Source organism: Ambystoma mexicanum, chromosome 6p, assembly GCF_040938575.1.
Source record: "Ambystoma mexicanum isolate Mex_15411 chromosome 6p, UKY_AmexF1_1, whole genome shotgun sequence".
NCBI lineage: Eukaryota > Metazoa > Chordata > Amphibia > Caudata > Ambystomatidae > Ambystoma > Ambystoma mexicanum.
In genome coordinates this window covers 29,666,390-29,689,998 of record NC_090935.1, presented here as the reverse complement: position 1 = coordinate 29,689,998, position 23,609 = coordinate 29,666,390, and the positions used below count along the sequence as shown (strand labels likewise).

At 44.5% G+C, this 23,609-nt stretch overlaps 1 protein-coding gene across 1 annotated transcript in view; it reads right to left on the bottom strand.

The window, feature by feature from the left end:
- The window catches only part of LOC138510645 (vomeronasal type-2 receptor 26-like), a 219,785-nt gene that overhangs the window by 180,309 nt on the left and 15,867 nt on the right, over positions 1–23,609 (bottom strand). The gene's annotated exons all lie outside the window — the stretch shown is intronic.

The window sequence follows — 23,609 nt, the reverse complement described above, 5'->3', positions numbered from 1 at the left end:
GCTCCCTCGGATCCTACTCCTTACTCTCTTATCTCTAAAGTCTGCTCCCCTTTACTTCCTTAGCTTACAGGTCTCTTCAATATCTCACTCTTCAATATCTCACTCTTCATGCTTTCCTTCTCCATGTATACATGCCACTATCATCCCTATCCTTGAAAAACCTTCACTGAATTCTTCAATACCCTCTAATTTCAGTCCTATATCCCTTCTCCCCTACCCTACCTGTCATTGATGACATCACTGATGACATCACATGTGCATTTACCTTTCATTAAAAGTCTGTACATGTTTGTACTATAGTATAGTGAATTTTTAGTTCCTGAATGTTATCTGGGCGCTTTAAAGTACAGTTACATGATTATGGCAGTCCCTTAGGCAGAGGGTGGAATACATACACTCAAAATCGTATAGCACATTGGCAAAGGTTAAATACATGCATCAGTAATGGACAAGAGCAAAAAGGTAAGTACATGCTTCAGTAAAAGACAAATACAGAAGGTAATTTGTGTACACACAAGTACTATACGGTAGTGATTTAGTTATCACTGAGTATCCAAGATATGACGCTTCTCCTGAAGTTGTCAAATGTTTGAATAGCCCTAACGTTAGCTGGTGGTGGGGGAGTTCCATAGTTGGGAGGCCAGGACCGGGAAGCTAGATCCGCCGGATCTTTTAACATTAAACCTAGGAACTGTCAGGCAGGACGTATCTGTGGATCTAGTGTTATGTGTGGGGATCTCCTGGTGAATTTTTCTGTGAGATAGGGGGTGCCGTGTGCTGCAGTGCTTTGGAGGTAAGACATAGGATTTGAGTTTAATGTTTTCATTTATGGAGAGCCACTTGTGTTGTATCCAGGTTGCTGAAATATGTTCGTTTCGGGATATATTTAGATATTTAAATACCCCGAAACACATACCCCGTAAAAGATAAATTTGCCTATAAAAATATAGGCAAATGTGTCCTCATTTAACAGCTATCTAATCACCTCCTTGTCTTGGAAACGGTTTGATGGCTGGAGATATTTCCTGTACATCCTTTCCTCTCTATTCCCCCCTCCTCTACCCCTTTCACTCTGCCTTGATGTCCATATTTCATCTCTTTCTAACTCAGACATTGCTCTACTTCTGTTCTGAGCTCACCCCACCTAAGCTCCCTCGGATCCTACTCCTTACTCTCTTATCTCTAAAGTCTGCTCCCCTTTACTTCCTTAGCTTACAGGTCTCTTCAATATCTCACTCTTCAATATCTCACTCTTCATGCTTTCCTTCTCCATGTATACATGCCACTATCCTCCCTATCCTTCAAAAACCTTCACTGAATTCTCCAATACCCTCTAATTTCAGTCCTATATCCCTTCTCCCCTACCCTACCTGGCATTGATGACATCACTGATGACATCACATGTGCATTTACCTTTCATTAAAAGTCTGTACACGTTTGTACCATAGTATAGTGAATTTTTAGTTCCTGAATGTTACTGGCCTAGATATATCAGTAAAGGAAAAAAGGGCGAGTCAGACATGTTGTGTCATCAGTGATGTCATCTTTGATGTCCTGGGTGTTAGTCTTAGCAGTGCACAGTGGTGGCGCAAGTTATGGTTGCTTATCTTACCATAACTGGCGAATTTCAGGGGGTTTTCGGTTTTACTTGGAACCATAACGTCCCTTTAACAAAGTTTTTTTTACTGAATTTCATCAGTTTTTAGTAGTACAACTTAACCATAACCTCCCTTTATCAAAGTTTTTTTACTGAATATACATTTTCATAGTGTGAATTTGATAGATGTTTACTAGGATTCCCATATTTTATATACAAGTAACATCGAACATACTGAACCGCCTACTAATGATTTTCATGTCCGCCGACTGTGAGTATGTCCGCAAAAGGACACGGACAGCATCAGCACTAACCAAACACTCAGGGGGTATCTTAAAATGTTCTATCATGCCATATAAACACTGCACAACTTCAAAAAGCAACACATAAACACATTATATGTAATAATAAATAAGTAGTGAAACCTATATATCTAACACATCAACCGTCCATTTAAATACCATATGTACTAAAATGGGATATACCAAAACAAAAAAGATATGCCTCCAACATAATTACCTCACAGAAAATGCACAGCTAGGAGCAAGAGCAGACCTACACAACAGTAAGAACACAAGTTACCAGAAACTAGTCAGTAAACTTCCACAATGTACAATTGCCTGTACATTGTAATCAGGCACAGTGCTCCAAAGCACCTCCACTCCTTTAACATCGAAATTGTTTGCCACATTCCTGGATTGAGCATACTGATGTAAACCATGCACAAACATATCTCCAAGCACCAACACCCTGACTTTCTCCACCTCTGCCATATTCACTACACACAGGGCCTCATTACAACCCAGGCGTTAAGGGTTTAACGGCGCCGTCGGCGCCGTTAACCCTTAACGCCTGATTACCATTTTAACGCCTGCTTTTAGCAGCCGTTAAAATGCAAGGCGCAAACCCGCCTTGGTGCTAATTACGGCACCATAATTTACGGTGCCGTAATTAGCGCCTTCCCCACTCCCATTATGCCCTATGGGGCAAAAATGGGAATGGGGAAGGGTAAATGGGGAATGGGGATTTACCGCCCCACTCACCTTGGAATGGGGCGGTAAATCCGCCATCCACCATGGTGTAAACGGCGTTTACACCATGGTGGTAAAGTAGGGAACTTACCGCCTGGGTTGTAATGAGGCCCACAGTCTCTTTCAATACAAAGCCACAACCTCAACATCTGATTGGCTGATCCCTACAGTCCCCTTTCCATGCTGGATTTGCTGGAATACCCTGGATGTAGCACGCCCTACACGCGGACAGCCGCGGTGTCTGCGAAGCGCGTAACTCTTAGCCAGCCCTTCTACCCTTTCCACATCACTCACGAATCCATTCACTCATTGGACACAGCTAAGCAGTCACACAACCATCCACCAATTACATCCAAGACCTCTACATCTAACTCCATCATCAGAGTTCAGCACTTCAAATGTACTGTTGATCAATCTGAGTACAAGTCTCATATCATTGGAAAGCACCTACTACAAAACTACTGTACAAGTCTCCAAGATTTTTACTTATAGCTGCATGCATATTCACATGGATGAATACAAACTACAGGTATGCATATTTTATTCACAGTACATGTACAACTCTTATGAATGCATAGAAACAGAGTAATGCCACTAAACCTGCATGACCTATAAAATGACCTTATTGCATTTTTTCCCATCTACTATAATCAACTGTCACTTCGAAACCTGTCTGCTATCTACAACACAGCTTTAAAAAACCAAGTGAATTTCATACACTTAAAATTCTACTCATTTGCAAAGCATGTTGAAATAACAAATTGTAAATACAATATAAAGGCTGTACATAGTCAAATGAAATGCATGCATACTGTCATGATCTCTGCTTCCAAAAGGCCAGGACTTACCCAACTCCCTTGGAAGCAGACCCATAACCCAGGTTCCGAGTGCCAGCCAGTCCCAATTGGGACCTTTTGGACCCTGTCCTGGCGCCAGTGGCGCCAGGCTCATAAATATGCCCAGTCCCAGCGCTGCAAGCGCCGGGCTCATAATGCTTGGGTGGACTTACCTGCAGCAGACCATGCTGCTTACTTACCTGCCAGTTGAACCCCTGATCCTCTTCTGTTTGGGACTACTTTTCCTGTTGGGTGGGGCAGGAGCCACTCCCTAGGTTCAAAACACTGGAACTCTTCTGGAAAGCAGGAACTCTTTTCTTACCTAGGCGTGGCTGTGGAAGGAGACACCTAAGCACTACAGGAGGCTATTTAAACCACACCCGATGGATGAATCTTGCTTTGCGTTATTCTGCATCCTCTGCAGCAGAACGCTCATCGTGTCTTCTGCATCTGATCCTGGGCCTAAAGGAAAAAGGCTTACCATCCTGAATCCAGTCTTCAGCAACATCTATAAAGACAAAGAAAGAACAGGTTAGCACTACGGTCTTCAGTGGCAGCGCATCTCTTACCTGGTCCATCGGCTGTCATCAACGCCTCTTCGCACGCTCCGGAGGTCATCGCACTGCATTCCGGCATCTGAAAGACAAAAGCTTACCAACTCTTCGCACGCTCCGGAGGCCTTCGGCGCTGCATCCCGCATCTGTAAGACAAGAGAAGGTGCGTTTAAAGACATTGGGTAACGTTCAATACTCACGTGCCATTACTCCATCCACGCCGACCTCAGTGGGCATTCCGGCATCCTTCAGCAGCTCCGAACTGGTACCTGCAAAATAAAAGGACAGTTAGTGCGCATCGTGAAGCAAGCAACAAGCGCTTACTTACGCGCTTCCAGGCGCTTCTATTCCGCATACGGGTCCATCCTCAACTCACTTCAGCCAGTCAACCGCCATCGCCGGAACCCTGCAAAATAAGAGACAGCATTACAAAAGACTTTTAAAGACACTTGAAATGCTCGGAACTCACCGTTCGTGAAGTAAACGACGGACAGCAGTCCTCTGAAGTCAAGAGGCCTGCGCTACCTATCCAGTGAAGAAACTGGTTACAGCACCCTGCCCCGAGGCAGATGGAGAGCTCGGCGTTCACTTACCTAAGGTGAGAGCGTTAACCTTTGGGGTTCTACAGGAGAGGAGAAAAGGAAAGAGATAGGGACACCCCAATAACCCCAGTTCATTAATCCCATATTTTCTATCTGCAGACATCTTACTCTTCGAGTCAGGCATACAGTGCACAGAGGTCCAGCCCAAAGAGCCAACCGGGTGCTACACATCACTTTTGAAGATACGGTAGTCGCCCAGTCAAGACCGGCGCCTCTGCGAGAATCAGGTGAGCGTTACAGAACGCAAAGCCAACCGCAAAACTCTCGCCCAGGCGCTATGGAAACCTCGGATACCGACCACCTAGCCCGGTTACTTGGGGAACTAAGGGCAGAAGTGCATGCAGCTCGTCAGGAAACGAATGCTCTAAGAAGGGAACTAATTATTTCCAAGGAGCGAACAGACGATCTTGCTAGACAATTGCTACAGTCACAAGCCGGACAGACCCCGTTACCCGCATCAGGGGCAAATCTTCCTTCAACATCCCCTATGAATCCAGTGCAGATCAACCTACCTGGGAATGTACCTCTGGCTCCGCCCGAACGATTTTCTGGTGACCCAAAGAGGTTTGCAGTATTTATCAATCAGTGCCGGTTGCATTTTTTATGCCGGCCAGCAGCCTTTCCAACTGATCAAGCTAAAGTAGCTTTTGTGCTTTCGTACCTTAGTGGCAATGCGGCAGACTGGTCGATCCCTCTAGTTAATCAAGATGATCCGGTTCTCCATGATTTTCAAGCCTTTCAGCTTAGTATGGGAAAACTGTTTGCAAGACATTCACAGGGGCAGGCCTTGGACAATGAGCTTCTTTCGTTGCGACAGGGTAATCAAGACCTTTTGGCTTATATTGCATCTTTCAACAGACTAATAGTGGAAACTCAATGGCCTGAGGACAAAAGGATTACGCTGTTTTATAGAGGTCTACGTGGAGAGCTAAAAGACGTTTTAGCCCAAGTAGTGAATCCCCCACAAGACTGTTTGGATTATATAGACTTAGTCGTTCAAATAGATCACAGACTGCAGAACAGGAAGGCCGATCGTTCCAAGTTTGATGCTCGAGTATTTTCCAAACCACCAACTTCTTCCAAAGGAGTAGACTCCGGGGAACCCATGCAAATAGGGGGCCTGAAAGGACCACTAACACAAAAGGAGCGGGAAAGGAGAAAACAGTTGCAATTATGCCTCTATTGCGGAAACTCAGGGCACTTTCTTCGAGACTGTCCGGTGAAACCAGCCAAGAAGGCGGTAGGAGCTGCAGTTACCAAGGTCACAAACTCTGAGCAGGGAAACGACCTCGCCCGACAAGAATAGAGGTCCTCTTGCCGAGCGTTAAAACCAGTTCCGTGACCTCGCATTTCGTGATACCTATGGTCCTCATTAGCCCTGATCATCCGGATCGATTACATGCGATTGAAGCTTACGTCGACAGCGGTGCCATCGGCAATTATGTGGATCAGGAAATGGTTTTGAGGATGAATCTAACTCTTTGTCCCAAGGCTGTAAAGGACGTCATTACTACGGTGGATGGTACGGAGATAGCCTCCGGACCAGTAACGCATACCACTCAAGAAGTGAAGCTAGTAAGTCAAGATGAACACCATGAGAAGATCGTGTTCGATGTGATCAAGGCCCCTCAGTTCCAGATTATTCTAGGGATACCTTGGTTAGAGAAACACAATCCTCGGATCGATTGGCGAGCAAGAACGGTTCAGTTCCCAGAATGTGTCTCTACTTGTCACCCTCCACCTGGTGTTGCTCTAGCAGCAATTTCTTCAGAGACTCCTCAGTTACCTCCCAAATACCTAGAATTCCAAGATGTTTTCCGGAAGGGTCAGGCTGACTCTCTACCTCCTCATAGGTCCTATGACTGCCAGATAGACCTGATACCTGGATCTACTCCTCCGTGTAGCAGAATTTATGCCCTCACCGAGCCTGAGAACCTTCACCTCCGACAATACCTGGATCAATACCTAGCGAATGGGTTTATTCGTCCTTCTAAGTCCCCTGCTTCTTCAGCTTTGTTCTTCGTTCCAAAAAAAGAAGGGGACCTTAGAACTTGTATAGATTACCGCGCCCTGAACCAGATCACCGTTAAGAATAGATATCCGTTACCTTTAATCCCTGAACTCCTGGACCAAGTCAGAAGAGCATGCATATATACAAAGCTGGATCTTAGAAGAGCCTACCACTTGGTACAAGTAAAAGAGGGCGATGAATGGAAGACGGTCTTCCGCACCAAGTATGGGCTATTCGAATATCAGGTCATGCCCTTCGGACTTTGCAATGCCCCGGCCGCCTTTCAATATTTTATGAACGATGTCCTCAGAGAACTCATAGATGTATGTGTTGTCGTTTACATTGACAACATCTTCATTTATTCTTTATCGGAATCTGAACATCGGAAACACGTGAAAATGGTCCTCGAGAGGTTGCGTCAACACAGACTTTTCGCTAAGTTGGAAAAATGTGTTTTCAACGTGACTGAAGTTGAATTCTTGGGATTCATATTATCACCTAGCGGAGTGCGTATGGATTCAAGGAAGGTCGATGCAATTCTCAAATGGCTATCACCATCCTCCGTAAAAGGGGTTCAAAGTATGTTAGGCTTCGCCAACTTTTACCGCAGGTTTATCCCCGAATTCTCTCGAATAGTCCAGCCCATCACCGCCTTGTTAAAGAAAAACAAACGTTTTGAATGGTCTACCGAGGCGGAACAAGCTTTCCAGAATTTGAAGACAAAATTTATCTCTGCACCAATTCTAAAATATCCTCTCCCCGAACTCCCCTACATCGTTGAAACTGATGCTTCGAGCCTTGCCATGGGGGCAGTTCTATCACAGAAGGACCCAGTAACCAATCAGTTACATCCCGTGGCATTCTGGTCTCGCAAATTCTCGCCTCCTGAGATCAATTACACTATTACTGATAAGGAACTTCTGGCTATCAAGTCTGCCTTTAAGGCTTGGCGGCATTATCTTCTGGGGGCCCGACACACCGTTACTGTGATTACGGATCACCGAAACCTGCAATATTTGAAAACCGCAAAAGCCCAATCCTCTAGACAACTCCGTTGGGCACTATTCTTTGCCGAGTTTGACTTCATAATTACCTATCGACCTGGTACAAAAAACGGTAAAGCTGATGCCCTTTCTCGGATGGGAGTGGAGGAACACTTGACCAACCCTAAACCTGTACCTATCATTCCCGAACAAAGAATTCTGGGTGTAATAACCACACAATCCATAGAGGAAATTAAGGATAAAACCAGGCAACTTATAACTCCAGCAGAAATACAGAATTGGCATCTGCAGGGAAAGGACTTTTCAGTAAAGGACAACTTATTGTATTTCCAGGAACGATTATACCTGCCCAGCACAGATTTACAGAAAAAGGTGATCTCTTGTTATCACGAGTCTCTAATGGAAGGACATCCCGGTATGGCCAAAACCTCAGAAAAGAGCAAGCGCTACTTCTGGTGGCCGTCTTGGAAAAAAGATATCAGAGACTTTATAATGTCCTGTGGAGTATGCGCCCAAAACAAGAGTCAAAAGGAAAGACCAGCTGGCCTCTTACGCCCTATTGACATCCCACCTCGCCCTTGGCATACGCTTTCTATGGACTTCATCACCGACCTACCTCCATGCTCCGGATACAATGCAATCCTGGTAATCGTGGACTTATTCTCCAAGATGGCGCATTTCATTCCACTCAAAGGCTTGCCAACAGCAACAACTCTGGCCCGAGAATTTCGCGAAAACATCGTCCGACTGCACGGTTTTCCTTCAGTGCTAATTTCGGATCGAGGTAGTCAATTTATTTCTCATTTTTGGCGAAGTTGTTGTCGGTCAGCTCAAATTGATGTGAGATTATCGACCAGTCACCACCCTCAAACCGACGGACAAACCGAGAGGACCAATCAAACTCTGGAACAGTATTTACGCTGCATGCTGCAACAAACTGAAAAAACTTGGAAAGATATCCTTTGGATAGCCGAATATGCCTACAACAACTCTGTCCACTCAGGAACTGGGAAAACCCCGTTTTTTTCTTTTATACGGCTGTCACCCTCGAACCTCAGAGTTGGATCCACCCCAAGATCTTGGAACACCAGCAGTAGACTACCTGCACTCTACTATCACCCAAGCTTTTAAGGAAGCCGTTTCTCACCTTCAAAGGGCTAAGGAACAATACAAGAAAGGAGCAGATCAACATCGGAAGGAAGCCCCCCAATATCAAGTAGGAGATCAAGTCTGGTTATCCACCAAATATCTACCTCTAAAAGGACCACGCACATTCAACCCAAGATACCTTGGTCCCTATTCCATCACTACCATAGTAAACCCAGTAGCGGTCAAGTTGGACTTGCCCCCTCACATGAAGATACATCCGGTCTTCCACGTCTCTCTTTTAAAACCCGTGCAACCTCAAGCCCGACTAACTAAATCCCCAAAACCTATCCTAGTTGTTGGAGAACTCGAGTTTGAAGTCAAAAGCATCCTGGACTCCAAGATCTCCAAATCTAAGCTATTTTACCTAATTGACTGGAAAGGCTACGGCCCTCAAGAAAGATCCTGGGAACCTGCAGAATATGTCCACGCTCCTCGTCTAATCAAAAGATTTCATCAAACATTTCCTGACAAGCCAACACCCCCGGGGAAGCCCGGTTTGGGAGGGGCCTTGAGGGGGGTACTGTCATGATCTCTGCTTCCAAAAGGCCAGGACTTACCCAACTCCCTTGGAAGCAGACCCATAACCCAGGTTCCGAGTGCCAGCCAGTCCCAATTGGGACCTTTTGGACCCTGTCCTGGCGCCAGTGGCGCCAGGCTCATAAATATGCCCAGTCCCAGCGCTGCAAGCGCCGGGCTCATAATGCTTGGGTGGACTTACCTGCAGCAGACCATGCTGCTTACTTACCTGCCAGTTGAACCCCTGATCCTCTTCTGTTTGGGACTACTTTTCCTGTTGGGTGGGGCAGGAGCCACTCCCTAGGTTCAGAACACTGGAACTCTTCTGGAAAGCAGGAACTCTTTTCTGACCTAGGCGTGGCTGTGGAAGGAGACACCTAAGCACTACAGGAGGCTATTTAAACCACACCCGATGGATGAATCTTGCTTTGCGTTATTCTGCATCCTCTGCAGCAGAACGCTCATCGTGTCTTCTGCATCTGATCCTGGGCCGAAAGGAAAAAGGCTTACCATCCTGAATCCAGTCTTCAGCAACATCTATAAAGACAAGAAAGAACAGGTTAGCACTACGGTCTTCAGTGACAGCGCATCTCTTACCTGGTCCATCGGCTGTCATCAACGCCTCGCGCAGCATTCCTGCATCTGAAAGACAAAGGCTTACCTACTCTTCACGCGCTCCTGAGGTCATCGCACTGCATTCCGGCATCTGAAAGACAAAAGCTTACCAACTCTTCGCACGCTCCGGAGGCCTTCGGCGCTGCATCCCGCATCTGTAAGACAAAAGAAGGTGCGTTTAAAGACATTGGGTAACGTTAAATACTCACGTGCCATTACTCCATCCACGCCGAACTCAGTCGGCATTCCGGCATCCTTCAGCAGCTCCGAACTGGTACCTGCAAAATAAAAGGACAGTTAGTGCGCATCGTGAAGCAAGCAACAAGCGCTTACTTACGCGCTTCCAGGCGCTTCTATTACGCATACGGGTCCATCCTCAACTCACTTCAGCCAGTCAACCGCCATCGCCGGAACCCTGCAAAATAAGAGACAGCATTACAAAAGACTTTTAAAGACATTTGAAATATTCGGAACTCACCGTTCGTGAAGTAAACGACGGACAGCACTCCTCTGAAGTCAAGAGGCCTGCGCTACCTATCCAGTGAAGAAACTGGTTACAGCACCCTGCCCGAGGCAGATGGAGAGCTCGGCGTTCACTTACCTAAGGTGAGAGCGTTAACCTTTGGGGTTCTACAGGAGAGGAGAAAAGGAAAGAAATAGGGACACCCCAATAACCCCAGTTCATTAATCCCATATTTTCTATCTGCAGACATCTTACTCTTCGAGTCAGGCATACAGTGCACAGAGGTCCAGCCCAAAGAGCCAACCGGGTGCTACACATCACTTTTGAAGATACGGTAGTCGCCCAGTCAAGACCGGCGCCTCTGCGAGAATCAGGTGAGCGTTACACATACACTATGTTCAGATATCAAACAAGAATACTACTACAGAAACATAAAAAATCAACGTCTAAATTAACATCAGTGCTATAAACACACAAAATTACTAACTTCTTTCTTTTACAATTGCAGTGAAGACCACGCTCCTGAAAATCAGCAGCATATGAACTACAAACAACATATCCGAAGAAACCTGCTCATTCCACAAAAGTAAGTACAATACTACCTTAATATTCTTACTGTTACTCAAACACACTGTGTAGTTTATTCATGTAATTTGCGCACCAAAAAAACAGAGATTTCTAAACCATTCTGCCCACAAATCCCCATTTATTAAACAGGGTTTAGCCAGCAGAATGGCACACAAATACCCAATTTTTGAACACAAATAGCATAACTCAATCCCTAGAATTAAAATTCTACATACTACAAAACAAAGAACTGTTTTAATTTCATACCATTAGATTTGCTATTAGTGCTTCTCCTCACCACTAGCTCAGTTTCTACTGTCATCTGAACCGCACTATAGTAACACACAAATAGAAGAATAGCCTTCCCAACTAATTGTAGCTGCCCAATGCACAATCAGACACCACCACACACATCTTTACCATCATACTCAGACACTCATGCATACAGGACACATACATTGCAGTACGGCCCAACCCATACCTTCTTTTTTTTTAAAATACCCCAAAGAATGCCTACCAAAAAGCAAGTCCGTAGAAAGCAACGCAGAAAGAGAGCAAATGAAAATAAAAGTGTCCAAAATAAGCATCCATCTCTAGCAGAGTTTGTACAAAAAGTTCAAACAAAACAGCTAATACAGTCATTTAGCGAAACAAAACAAGCTTCCAGTACAGAAACTTTGCCTCCTCCATCAAAATGTAAAACGAAACAGAAAATGATTAACAAGAATTCAGCTACCACTACTGCTAAAACTGCTCCTATAAATCTTGATATACTAGCAAGTAACCATACCAAAAAATGTTCTGCCGCAGAGTCCTTCAGAATCTTATAAAAACAGGAGATAAATCATGCACAAACCTTAAAACCTAACGTAGAAAATTAATCTTAGAAGCTTTGATAGACAGTGCAATCCTTCTCAAAAGAAAGTTATTTATTTTAATGTTAAACATAATGAAACCCCTAACAAAACTAACTACTAAATTACAAAAAAGACATCTCAATAAATGGAATGTCAACAAAAATAACTTTTTAAATATCTGTGGAGGTGAATGGAGTTACACCACGAGCACAGAACCATATTGTAATGAAGAAGTATACAAACAAAACCAAACAAACACAATTGCCATACATAGCAGTGGAAGAGGGTATGAAAAACATAATAATACCATAAATCAAGAAAAGAATACTGGTTACAAAAATACCGCCAGCTAACTCAGAATTACCTCTCCATTCAACTGAACCAGAACGTCCAGTATACAAATGGCCATGGACGTCAATGTGTAACGTTCCCAAAAAATCTTTCACATCTTTACGCCAGTTCCTCAATCAGCATGTGAAAGGCAAAGACAAAATCAAAATGAAAGTACTGCAAAATATGGATACCTGTCCAGTGTGCAAATACACAGCACTACAAGGACATTCATGAGCCTGCATTTCAGGACCTATTTGCAAAAGCACCTTCCATCCTATCAAAATGATATCAACACGTCATTCAACTATATGAAATCTAGTCTATAAACTGTACTATGCTAAAGGTCCTGCTTTAGCGCTAGCCAATTTAAATAACATTCTTCTACATGGTACAGCCAAAGACCTACTCGAAGAAATCGACCATCTCCAGAAAAAATATTTTGGAAGTGAAAGCCACTTACAAAATGCAATAGCTTTACAACAGACTAGCAAGAATTCCACACATGGCAACCTTCTACTACACACATACAAAAAAGAAATACTAAAATGTTAAAGGACATCCTCTGAAGTACCAAACCATGTGTGTGTATGTTGTTGCAGAACTTTTTATAAATCTGTGAAGATTCCAAAGTTGTTTGAATTAGCTCTCTACCTTATAGCAGAAAACAAATATGAAATAACTTATCCCTTAATACTTTGCAGTTACTGCACTACAAAACTTGACAACAACCAAACTCCTTAACGTGCTATCACAAATAACTTAGAATTATTCCCACTACCAAAACCCCTGCAACAACTCAATTTATACAAGAGCATCATAATTCAAACAGTGTACCCATTTCAAGCAATAATATGCCTTCAACCAAAAACAGCAAAATTACCTCCCTCTGAATTGGAGAAAGGCATTTGTGGCAAATTAGTTTATTTACCATTAGATCTTAAAGAAAATGTGCACACTCTGGGAGTGCAACGTCCAATAGAGCAATCTTTAATTGTCTTAATAAATGGTGTGCCTACAAAAGACAAAACAATTTGGCAACAACTCGTAGACTTAAATAAAGTTAGACAAGCTTTGCAATATCTAAAAGACAATAATGAATACTACAAATAAATAAATATTGAAGAAAACGTAAGGGAAACAACTGAAATAATTCAAGAGTCACAAGAGTCAATTTTAACTTCTAGATCCTGCTACAGTATCCAATATTTTAGACCATTACAATTCATCCTTTACACTCTAATGACACCATAGATGATGCACTAGAAACATACCAAATGTGACAAACCAAAGGATCACCAATCAGCGTATAGGAAAAAAGTAGAGAAGCACATGCTTTTCCTCTACTCTTTCCTACTGGCAAAGGAGGAAGGTACGATGATAGACCTATTCAGATAACAGCATCAGAATACCGCTTGTTACAAATGTATTCTGAAGATCCCAGATTTAGACAAAATGTGGAATACATATTCCACCTACTCTTTGAAAGTGAACTAGCAACAGTATGTTACGGAGTTGCACACATATTGAAATCAGGAACCCACTTTCAAAATATGTCAGCTACCCAATTAATACAAAAAGTGCAAGAAAAAGATGAGGTTTTACAATCAAACATTACAAATCTTTTAGCAAACATGCGTGGTACAAAAGAGTACTGGTTCCGACGTCACGGAGATGTACGTTGTATGATAAGAAACCTTGGCCCACCCACATTAAGTTGTGCAGAATATGCATGGGAAGATTTACATGATTTCCTACGCATATCAAACAAAAACAAAACAAACATAGATATACTAACACCTGGAGAACTTTGCTCCCTAGATCCGGTTAATGTTTCAAGATATTTCCATCATCGTTTCATTGCTATGCTACACTTTATTTGTTATAAAACTGTTCCTCCTCTCGGAGATGTGCAACACTTCTTTTGGAGAAAAGAATACCAAGCCAGAGGAGCACCACATATCCACATGGTTTTATGGATTAAAGATGCTCCTAAATTTGATCAAGACAGTGATGCCACTGTTTTACAGTTTATCAAAAAATATGTCACTTGTGAAATTCCATCGGCAGCAACAAATAGTAATCTTCATGCACAAATTGTACAGTTTCAAAAACACAAATGTGGCAAATATTGTCGTCGCAAATACAAAAACAAAGGGAAATACTACACCAAATGTCACTTTGGTTTCCCTAGACCAGTTACAGAAACAGGTGAAGTGAACAACTTCATGTCTTCAGTTAGACCCAGGGCCTCATTACGACCCTGATGCTCCCATAATGAAGGGGGCCGCTCCCTGCTACAGCTTTTTAAACCATGGAGAAAAGAAGAGATACTTGAAAACTATGACTCCTATGAAGATGCTTTCAAAGCAAATGAACACACTATCACCAATGTAAACTTTACACAGTACAAAACAATGTTGCACAATGAACAGCAACATGAAGAAGAACTCCAGGCCTAACTAGATAAGGACACTCCCGACAGTAGCTATGAAAGAAATAGAGAACACCATGTGTCACTATGAAGAAGATACAGAAGACTAAACTGTACCACAATCAAAATTGAACCAAGAGTAGCATGCCATCTTTCAAGAAGTAACAAAACAAATTGCACATGGTGTACAACATGAAAATAAAGAATGTACCTGCCAAAATTACAAAACTATACTACTATACGTCAGTGGTGAAGCTGGTTCAGGCAAAGCATTCTTAATCAAAATCATCAGCAAGTGCCTTCAACAATTGACAAACAACAAACTGTTAGCTGTTGTAACTGCCACCACAGGTTTAGCTGCCTACAACATAGGCGGTGACACGTTACACCAATTACTAATCCTTCCAGTAGAACACCAAAACAAATTAGAATATTACAAACTTTCTACAGAAGCTGCAATGGAACTATGCAGAGTGTTAAAACAAATGAAAATGCTACTAATAGATGAAGTGAGCATGGTCCCCAACCTAATGTTGGCTTTGATTCACCTCAGATTACAAGAAGTACTTAAAACAAACTACGAAGAGCTCTTTGGAAGGTGAACCTATTTTTAAAACCTTAGGACACAAACTCTGCCATAAAACTGTTGACAGCATAGGAAATGTCAACCTTTGGCAACATTTCCAATACAGAGAATTAACAGAAAACCTGTGCCATTCTGCAGACCTCACTTACGCCAACATTTTTAAAAGTATTAGAGTTGGTGTACTATCTCAAGAACCACAAGCAATATTAAAAACCTGGCATATCAATGCACTTTATGGCCATAACTCATGTGCTACTGATCTCATGGAACAATTAGCGCACAAAAATGACAATTATATGTCCTTAATGTTGATTTGTAACTGTCCCCAGAAACGCACCCCCCTTAGTGAGAGGCAATAATGGACACACCCCAGAACGGGAATGAGGCCAGGACCAAGTGCGGGTGAGATCAAAAAGAGCTTTATATAATTCAGTATAGGGCATGCAAAGGACTCTGCAAACACCGAGAGCGCTCTGTCTGACAAAAGCAAAGACGGTCAGTTATATTAGAAATACACGTCATGCATGAGGTAAGCTATAGGGGCCACAGAGTCTCAGGAATTGGGTGGTGATGGCTAGGTGGTATACAATGTATACAGTTGCTTCTCCAGGATTGGCGGCCGTTGGTTCTGCGCCACGTGGGGTGGGAGGTCAGCTGGGCTCATCGGGGTGTAGCGCCGGGCCGGACATGCCTTGTAACAACGATTGATAACTAAACTAACATTTTCCCTTTTGGCCACACATTTCCACCCATTCATCACACTTCATGTGTCCTGTTGATTTGCAACTCTTGTAAGCGCTGACCTTAGGTCAATACATGGCCAGGAACATTGATATGTGATCTGGAGTGTCTCAATACATCAGTTTTTGAGATACCTTAGGTTCAAACAATCAGGTCTCATGGGCGTAGTCAGGGGCATGGGCGGGGGTGCTTAACTAACCATCCTTGGCAATTTTGGTGAGGGATGGTATTACGATCTGTTGGTACACGTGTGGGCGCCCCCCTTTCTAGGGTCATTAACTTGGGGTTGATGGACGTACTACTGACCCGTGGGGGGCAGCTGACTGGTCCCTGAAAGGCAGTGGGATTTAGGACCAGGTAGCTCGTAAGTCATGGAGTCAGGCTGTGGCGGCCTCTGACATGGGGGAGGGTGGCGGATGCTTGAAACGGGTCCAGCAGGATTGGGAGGGAAGGCAGGGCTATGCTGTTTGAACACCGTCTATCTCGAGAGGGCCTGGGCAGGAGGAGGAAATAGCCTTGCAGCTCCATGGCATCTTGCACAAGGCGGTTTACTGTCGTATGGGTGATGGGCGACTAACAACACATGGGGTTTCTAAAAGCACTCATATGTATTTGCATTAACATGGGATACTAGCTGGGGATCATACTTTATTACATAGCATTTCACATCTACAGTTGACATACGAACATGAGGTAGTGTCAGGCAGGTGTGTATAAAGAGTGTATAAAGAAAGCAACACAGGTTATTGTTCACTGTTATCAGCCGTCCAATCCTTGTACATCTCTTCACTATATACAATATCGGTTGCACATTTTTCGCTTTACCCATTCTCCTTTACATTAGCAGTGAACGTTAGTCAACAAGGCACATATTACATAAATGGTTTCTACATGTTGCGAGGGTTTTCGGGGTGGGTATGGGTGCGAGGCACCACGCCGTCTATAGTTGGGGGGCTTGGTGTAGGGGTCAGGGCCTGCAGGGTTTGGGCTGGTCTCAGTTACATCCTAATGTTCCCGTTCATGGCTGGGGCAGTGATGTACTGAAGGTTAACAGCTACAGTGTTTTATTTTGTTGTTTGCTCGCGTCTGGTGACTCGTGAGAACGTGTTCTCAGCAGATCTGCCATGCAGTGGGAGATGGGGGAAGTGTGGGCCTCTGTGAGCGCTGTCAAGTGGGGTTCACTCTGCAGCGTTCAGTGTCTCTGCCTTGGGTTAGATATGCACATTTCTAGCAAGATGGGGATGGCTTAATACAAGATGGCGTCTATGCTCTGCCACATAACGTGGTGGTGCAGCCCCACGTGTTGGCGTGCAGCCGCCCCACCGCCTGGGCCCGGGAGGCCAGGGGCTGCCGATGAGTCATGGGTCTTAACCAGGATGGGACATGTAGTGAGAGGGGGACTCCTATTGACCTACCCTTCCCTAAATTTCCCCCCTTTAGTTACTTAAGTAACGAATACCTTAGCTCCCCCAGTCGTTTGCTCTCTTTCTCAGCCAGCACTGCCTCTTCCCAGGCTGGCATTCCTTTTATTGGTATCCAGGCTCTGCACACCCCCCTGGAGGCTTTCCCCCCTTCTAGCATACTCATCAGGGGTGCAAGTCATATATATACATCCCATATCTCCCTCCAGGTCCACCCATTCCTCCGTGTACCACTCTAGCTCCCGGGGCTCCTTTATTGTGGTATGACATAACCTGTCCACTATATCCCCGTCATAATATTTGGGCACCATTCTATACTTGGATTCTGAAGCCTCTCCAGTTTGTACGTGTGCTTCCTGTTGCACCCGTGCCCTTCCTCCGGCGTTGCCCATTGTCACCATCATCATTGCTCCATTGGGGACTGCATTTGGGCAGCATCGGAGACCCAACTGGCACACACAAAAAATCAAAAGTAAAAACATGATGAGGGGGCCCCATCCAGGAAGGTACCCAGGGAAAAAGGTTGTCGAACCACGTGCTTGGGTCGGTGCCGCCTTCCGTCTTCATCCGTTCCCCTAGGTTGTGGACTGCAGCGATGACGTATGACAGTGTTCCCTTATCAGCATCTTCAGAAGGTACAAAAGTGCAACAGGCACTTCCGATTTTTTGGCAAACACCTCCGTCCATCGTTGCCAACAGGTCTAGGACATACCTGTTTTGTATTGTCATCAGTCTCAGTGCCCTTAGTTCCACTTTGATCACGTTGAACCCTTCTTCATTCTCGTTGGCCAATTGAATCAGCTCCCACCGCGTGATCTGCAGCCATTTTGCATTTGCTCGGGCCTGAATGCTTGGAATGAGGGAGGCGAAGAAGCTTTCTGCTGAGCTGAATAACCTGTACCTGTCTGGGATCTGTGCCAAGAGTTCTGAGGAGGCCTTTGAGATATAGTCTGATGCCCTCCGTTTTCTGGACATGATTTCGTTGGCGTTTCCTTCTGATAGGGCGTACAGTGGTGGCTCTTCAGTGGGTGAGGCGTTGGTTGTAGCTTGAGTCGTTTTCCGGCCCTCCTGGCCGAGGTGGCTCTCCGGTATTACCATTAAGGCTGAGTGCAGTGTCGCCAGGGAACACATGCCCCTCCATGATGGTGGGAGGTGCATGTACGCCCGCTTGCCACAGACCCAGTAAGTTTCCATTAGGGCTGCTGTTCCTTTCTTCATGTCTGGGATCATTAGGCTCTTGCTGCAGTTCATGTTTCTTCCCATGTCGATGTTCCCTTCTCCTAGGAAGCAAAGTTTGTTTGAAATTTCTTTCTGTAGTTTCAATGCTTTTTCTATAGCGCTCACCCAGGTCAATTTTGCCACATGTTCTGACCACACCGCGGCACGCGTCTTTGCAATCCATTGTAGTTTTTTGGTTGGCAGCCCTCGCAGTGCTTCAGCTTTGCACGTTACCACATCATCTTTCCATTTGTTTTCTGAAAATAGTATTCCTTTTATTACTAAAAATGGTTCTTTCAAGCATCCCACTCCTTTTGGTCTTGAGTAGCAAGTTTTTTCATTCTGCAGCATTTCAAAAGATACTGTGTGTGCCTGGAAGGTGTTCTTAATTCTGCACAGAGTGAGATGGAGGAGACCTGGGCGTCTGCAAGAGGCAATTCTTGCGGCATTAAAACTTTAGGTGTGCCTGAGGCATGGGGGATCAGGGAGCACACGTAGCAACTTTCATTAGTTGTTTGTTTGGCTGTGGAGCTCATGTCTGCATACCATTTATTCGACTGGTGTGGGTGCCTGGGATCCTCTATCGTGTCAAGTCCCAGGCCATGGTATTCGTCATATCTCTTCCTACCTCTTTCCCTCTTCCTCCTGTTTTTAGGGATGTTTTAGCATGCCTGGCTGCGTGCAACAGGGACTCCCTCCCCCCGGCCCCTCCTTCTCCCATTCCTCATACAGAGTAATGAACTTGTTAGCCATTTCAATATTTTCCTTCATTCTCTCTGTGGTGTAGTCTTTTTCTCTGGGAGGACTGATTGTCGTTGTGGGCGGGGTAGCAGTGGTGCCGTATAACCATGATATCGCAAAACAAAAGGGTGGGGGCTTCCCCTACTTCGCTGGCAGAGGGGAAGCAACAATCAATATAAACGAAGGTCAGGCCAGCGGAACAAATTATAGACACTCAAAAGGTCACAATCAGACCACCAAAACGGGGAAGGACCCCCAAGGGTGACAACGCAGATCAATCCACCAAGAACAAAACAGTCATTAAAAATACTGTATTTATTAGAATTTGTACTTGTTAAAATAAGTATTAAATCATCTGAAATTCTATACAAAATGCGCAAGATAACAACATTAATATATCAATATTAAAGTGCATCGTCTAAAGTGACTAAATACTAATTTCACTGTTGGCTGTAAGTGAAAAAGTCAGCGAAATAAATCACAGTAGACCCAGATGCTACTAAGTTGATCCCAAAAAGGGGGTTTCCCGTACGAGCGAGGAAAATCACTCAATAAGGGGAACCACAATTGCCTGTTCAGATTTAAAGGCAAAAGGGCCAAACAGTAAATCAGCAGAGGGCAATCTGGTCACTAATAGATCGTGCAGCCAACCGCAATAATTAGTTACACTACTGCACAATATAATGAACACATCATCATCATTGCACAGCATCCCTTGGCTAATTTTAGCGTTTTTTTCAATGATGATTCCTAGTGTCCCTATTGCTAATCGTTGCAGGCGGCCTGTTCGTTGCCATGGTTACTCCTATATGTTGAAAAATAGAAAAGGGTGCATTAAGCATACAGTGCAATTATTTTTGCTTTTTCCATTTTCCAGAGAGAGAGAGAGCGAGAGAGAGAGAGAGAGAAAGAGAGAGAGAGAGAGAGAGAGAGAGAGAGAGAGAGAGGGTGAGGGAGTGAGATCATTTTATGCTTCTTCACACTTTGTCATAAACCTTATTATAATACAGTTGTCAGTTCAATAAATTTTGCATGCTCTTGTTTCTACATTTCTTTTATTCATACACATTTACCCCATCTGGGCCCTCTGCACCTTCTAATGACCCCACGCTGTCATAGGCTTTTCGGATGTCTGTCAAATGTATCCAATATCTCAAGCCCTTCACTTTCACCGCTGTGGGGTGCAAAACACCACCTTGTATGGGCCATGAAATCTTGGAGCATTCCACCTACGCACGAAGCTCCTGACATATATCATTTCCACTGGTTCCAGCTGACCTGTTGGGCTTTCTTTCTCTGGAGTGTGCGTTTCATTCTCCCCATCACTTATGAATGGTGGTGCAAGTTGTCTCGCTATCATTCGTGCTGCCTTAGTAAGTTTGGTCAGGTAGTCGTTAAATTCTTCTCCTAGTACAGTTGCACTTCTGTGTGCATCTGAATGTCTACTGAGGGGTGAGTGTGCTGTGTGCATTCATCTCCCTGTCACGATCTCATGGGGCGACAAATTGTGGTCCTTGCTTGGCTGATTCCTCAGCTCAAAAAGGGCCAAGGGGAGACAGTGCACCCAATTTTTCTTAAGGGTGAAACACAGTTTTGAGAGTCTGCCTTTTAGTAATCCGTTGATCTTTTCTACCATCCCGTTACTTTGTGGGTGATAAATCAAGCACAATTTATGCCTTATTCCTAGCAATGAAGTCACTTCTTTAAAGAGATCGTTCTCAAAATGTGTGCCGTTGTCAGAGCGAATTACATCGCAAATTCCCCAGCAGGGGAATACTTCCCGCAAGAGAAACTTTGCAGTGCATTTCGCATCTGGGCGGGCACAGGGACCTGCTTCTACCCATCGTGAAAAGGGGCAAACTAGCACTAGAATGTACCTCGCTCCGTTGCATCTCTCACCCATATCCGCATAGTCGATATGCAGCTCTCTGAAAGGTCCTATTGTCTTGGGTATCGTTGCCGACTGGCTGCATCCTCTTTTGGTCCACAACTCTTTTTCGTCTTCCGCTGCCTCTTCCTGTAGCTCCAGTATTTGAGACACTGGCATGGTATTTTACCCATCCGGGACACTTTCTTCCGCTTCTCTTCGCATTAAGTACTCACCTGTGTTTTCTTTTCTCAAATATGACACCTCCTTGGCAGCCGCGTCTGCTGCCGCGTTTCCCAAAGAGACAAAGTCAGTGTTATTGGTATGGGCCTGGAATTTCACTATTGCTACCATGTTGGGTTCTTTCAATGTGTCTATGAGTTCCCTTAACAAGTCTGCATGTTGTACGGGTGAGCCATCTGCCCTGTTGAACCCCCTTCTTCCCCACCTGGCATACCCTCCATGAACTGTTGTTGCCATATATCCTGAATCCGTGTAAATCGTTACTGCGTATCCTTTTGCTGCTCGTAATGCTTCAATTAGTGCTACCAGTTCTGCTGCCTGTGCTGAGAAATGAGCCGGCAGTCGCCGCTGTATTAGGACCTCATACTCACCTTCTTCCATTCACACGACTGTCACCCCCACATGTTTTTCTCCAGTTTCTGAATTTATGGAATCTGACCCATCTATGAAAAATACCTCTCCTTCCGTCAATGCGTTCTCGATTACCACAGTTGTGCCATTGTCCTCGCCCTGATATGTTGCACAATCATGTGCCTGGATATCCTCTACAGTGCATGGTTCTGAGATGAATCTTGCGGGGTTAACCATCTTGCATCTTACCACATGTATATTGGCGCTTGACAGTATTACCTCATACGCGGTGGCTCTCTGTGTGGCTAATGTGCTTTTTGATCGCTCAAGTATGGCGAACAATGAGTGTTCTGCATACAGTGTCAGTGAGCACCCCATTACTGTGGTGGCGCTATATTCAATAGCGAACACGGCAGCTGCGAGAGCCTGTTCGCATGCGAAATGTCCCTGCATCACAGCGTCCAGTGTCGCACTGTAGTATGCTAGAGGCTTGTGACCTAGTAACGTTTTCTGGGTTAGGACTGCTGTCATGAGTGCCCCCTTGCAGTGCGAGAATAGGTAGAACTGGCGTTCATAATCTGGGGTCGCGAGTACTGGTGCGCTTGAGATGAGCTCTTTGAGTGATGTGAATGCATCGCACGTCTCTGAGTCCCACTGTATTTCTGTTTTTTCCTTTTGTGCCTCTTTGAGTGCCTGGAGCAATGGGCGTGTGTATGCAGCATAGTCTAATATCCAGGCCCGACAATAGTTGCACATCCCTAGGAATTTTTGCATGTCTTTCACTGTCTTTGGTCTTCCCACGGCCCAGATAGCCGCTACTCTGTCTGGGATTATTCTCTTGCCACCTTTTGATATTAATTGCCCTAGGTATAGCACTTCACGTTGACAGTATTGTAACTTTTCTTTGTTCACTTTGTACGCACTTTGTACCCCTTTTGGGATAGCAATGTTAAAAGGGCTATGGATTCTTTTCTACACTCTCCCTCATTTTTTCTGCAAATTAATAAATTGTCCACGTACTGTATTATTGTACTGTCGGCAGTCATGTTTCCAAGATCTTCATGCAATATTCTATTGAATATGCTGGGGCTTTCGCAATATCCCTGGGGCAATCTGCAGTGTTTGCACCTCCTCCCCCTAGGGTGAATGCTGTCAAGTATCTGCACTCTTCTGCAAGTGGTATTGAGAAAAATGAAATTGTTTAAATCCACTACAGAGAAGTGAGATGCGTCTTTTGGTATGCTGCATAGGATGGATGCCGGATTTGGGACCAAAGGGAACTCTTTCTGGATGATGTAATTTAGTGGGCGTAAGTCCTGGATCATCCTCCAGGCCCCTCCTTTCACTTTTTTTGATTGGGTAAATACATGTGTTGCACGGGGAGTTCGGGGGTACTATTATCCCCTGTGAAAGTAGAGCATTTATTGTTTCTTGTATACCTTCTTCTGCTTATCAGGACAGGGGGTATTTCTTGACCCGGGGCAGAATTGCTCCAGGCTTGAGATTGATCTTTACTGGTGTGACCCCGTGTAGTAGCCCTACGTCATGGGGACCGGTCATCCACAATTGCCAGGGCACTGACTGCATGTCATCATTAAAGAACAAAGGTGGGGCGGCCACCACTGCCATCAGCTGTACTGGCACCTGCCTTTGCTGTATCATTATTTCACAAGGGATGGCTATTTCCATGATTATTTCTCTGTCACTCTCTGAATCTGTGAAAAGCTCCTCATCTGACAGATCTTGGAGTGCAATGTCAGCGTTTATGCATAATATCGTGCGCCACTCGCAGCCGTGCATATCCATTGCAATTACAACTATTCTTTTGGCTGTGATTTGTACGGCATGTATGTCCAATGACATCACTGTTCCTGG